We start from the raw sequence: 2,940 nt of genomic DNA, 5'->3' as shown, positions 1-2,940 counted from the left end.
GATGAATTAATGCTGTTATCATGGGAATGAGTTTGTTATTGCAGGACTAGTTTTCTTTTAAAAGACAAGTTCAACTCCTTTCCATCTATCTTACCCTCTCTCTGCCATTCCACCGGGGAATGATGCAACAGTGAGGCCCTCACCAAATGCTAGTGGCTTGATCTTGGCTTTCCTAACCTCCAGAATGACAAACCAATGAATGTCTGTTCATTATATAGTACCTGGTCTGTGGGATGGGAATGGGGAAAGAAAACAAGAAAGATAATCCTTTCTGTTCCATATTAATTTGTTAAATTCACAGAGACTGTTTTGTTAATAACTAAGCACTGCAGTCAAAAGAAATGGGAAAGCAACTCAATTTTTCACTGAAAATTATTTATCTTTTTGTAGAAAATCTCTTATTGCATTCAAATTTTCTCAACTCATTGATAAAGAACATCATTTGTGTGAATTGTAAGTTTCAGAAGGTAATCAGGCACTTTACACAAATAAGAACATCTGCACTCACCCCAGGAATCATGAAATTACAAGGCTATCAATCCTTGTGCTTTAGGGCAGGGAATGATCACCAGCTGCAAGAGAGACAAAATTCTCCCACTGGTACAATATTTATATGATACCATCAATTACAGTCAGATTTGTATTCCCATTTATACACAATTCACTGTAGGACTTTAAAAGATGGGGGGGGCAAAGCTGGAATTAATTTACAAAAATTGTGTATTTATTCTTACATTTTAAAATTCCAGTCACCTTCAAAGCACTCTCCATTTGATGCCACACACCTATTAAGATGCTTTTTCCACTGCTCAAAAGTTTTTGATTTGTTTGTTTAGAAAGCAGGATTTATTGAGAGGACAGAAAAGCTCCCAGAGGGAGGGCACCTGAGAGGGTTACCCTCAAAAATTTTTTAAAATCATCAAACTTATGAGTTTTTCCAACTCATCCAACTTAATGTCTTTTAGTGCTTCTGCCATTTTTTGCTTCACCTCTTTCACATTGGCAAAACATTTCCCTTTGAGGACTTTTGTCATCTGGGAAAACAAAAAAAAGTTGCTCAGGGCAAGATTGAGTGAATATGGAGAGTGGAGTATGAGGGATGAGGGTCATGTCATTTTTGGTCAAAAACTGCTGAATACTCATCGTGGTATGGGCAAGTGCACTTGTAAATCACCCACCATGAACTGGGCAAACACACTGAAAGAATCCCCCACCTCCCAAAAAAAATTCACTGAAACTGAATGCAGCTTCTCACAACAATGCTAGCTGGTACACTGATGCCAGTGGGTTTCTAGAACACTTATCTAGCCAATGAAATCTGTACTATAAAGGGCTCACCCTTCAAAAGATAATTCCAGATATTTTGGAGTCCCCCCCCCATACATTATGGCTAAATAGTGCAATGGGATGAAAAAATCTTTAAGGACTTACAAAACTATTTTAGCAGAAATAAATTCAATAAAAATAATAAACTTTCAAGACAGGTCAGATCTGAGCAAGAGACTTGACAGCAGCAACAGCAGCAGACAAGTCAGGTGAGTCCAGATCTGATCCATCCTTCTCCCACAGTAGTCCATGGGGCATCTGACCCATGCCAAGAACAACCTTTACAGCCTACACTGAGAGTGGAGAGGAAGGGCTGGAGACTGGAGCTGCTTCTAAACATGGCAGTGGCAGCCAAAAGGGACCTGGAGTTACAAAAATGGCCACAGAGCAAGTTTTTGTTTATTTGTTGTTTGTTTTAGTTTTAGGTTTTTTTCCTTCCTCTCTTTCTGTTTTGTTTACATTGTCATACTTGCTTTGTTTCTTCTATTTTAATGTTGTTTTTGCTAGATTTTCAGTTTGTGTAGGGGTATTTTTGAGGGTGAGTACATCAACAGGGGTTTTGTATGTTTGTTTGTTTGCATGATTGTCTGCATGTTTTTGTTTCTTTTGTCTTTGTTTGTTTCTCAGTTTAATCATTAGTTGGTACACCTGTCTGTTTTCCCACTTCTTCTCTCTCTCCACCTTCTTTCCATCTTCCTCCTTCCTTTTTCCATTCTTTTTCTTTTTCTTATGTCATTTTGCTTTCAGGGGTCAAACATATACCCCCACTGTATGGACAGATTGTAAGGTGGTGGGAAGTAGGTTCCAGGGGGCCGACACACCTGTTAGTGGATCCTGGGATCTGAATCACAGCTTCCCCTTAATTAACTCTCAAAATTGCAAAAAGTACGGTCCCTCAGCTCCAGTCCAGCTTCATAATTGAACAAAGCTAGAGGTTCTGCATAAGGAAGAACAGGAGACTGAGCAAACAGTAATAAAAGCTATCCCCCCATCACTGAACAACAGAATTAAAGAAGAGGTTAGAAAAGGGAGGGAGGAAAACCTACAAAAATGAAGAAAAACCAAAGGAAGAATATGTGTCTCGTACACACCCCTGGGAGAACAACTGAGAATAAAGACTTTGAAACTCAAACAATGAAAAGCCCTCAGAATGACTGGTCTCAAACCACAAACCTGGATATCAAAATAGTAATAGAGAGAATAGATCGAAATGAGAAGAGAAAAGAGGAAAGAATGAAGGAGTTGATAACTGAGATAACAGCAATAAAAAATACAATGAATGAAATAACAAACTGATAAGCATGTAAAGCAGAATTAACCAAGCAGAAGAAAGAATCTCAGAGCTTGAGGACCAAAATATGGAACTAACTCAAACTTAAAAACATAGAAAAGAAACTTAAAAAGACAGAACAAAGTCTCCAAGAGATGAGCGATTATATCAAGAGACCAAACCAGCTGGGCTCAGTGGCTCAGCCTGTAATCCCACGCCTTTGGGAGGCTGAGGTGAGTGGATTGCTCTGAGCCCGCGGGTTCGAGACCTGCCTGGGCAACTTGGCGAGACCTCATCTCTACAATAAATCAAAAATTAGCCGGGTGTGGTAGCACGCGCCTGTA

Source organism: Carlito syrichta, unplaced genomic scaffold (genome assembly GCF_000164805.1).
Source record: "Carlito syrichta isolate Samal-C Ts95f unplaced genomic scaffold, Tarsius_syrichta-2.0.1 Scaffold302918, whole genome shotgun sequence".
Taxonomy (NCBI): domain Eukaryota; kingdom Metazoa; phylum Chordata; class Mammalia; order Primates; family Tarsiidae; genus Carlito; species Carlito syrichta.
Note: the sequence above shows the minus strand (reverse complement) of the source record.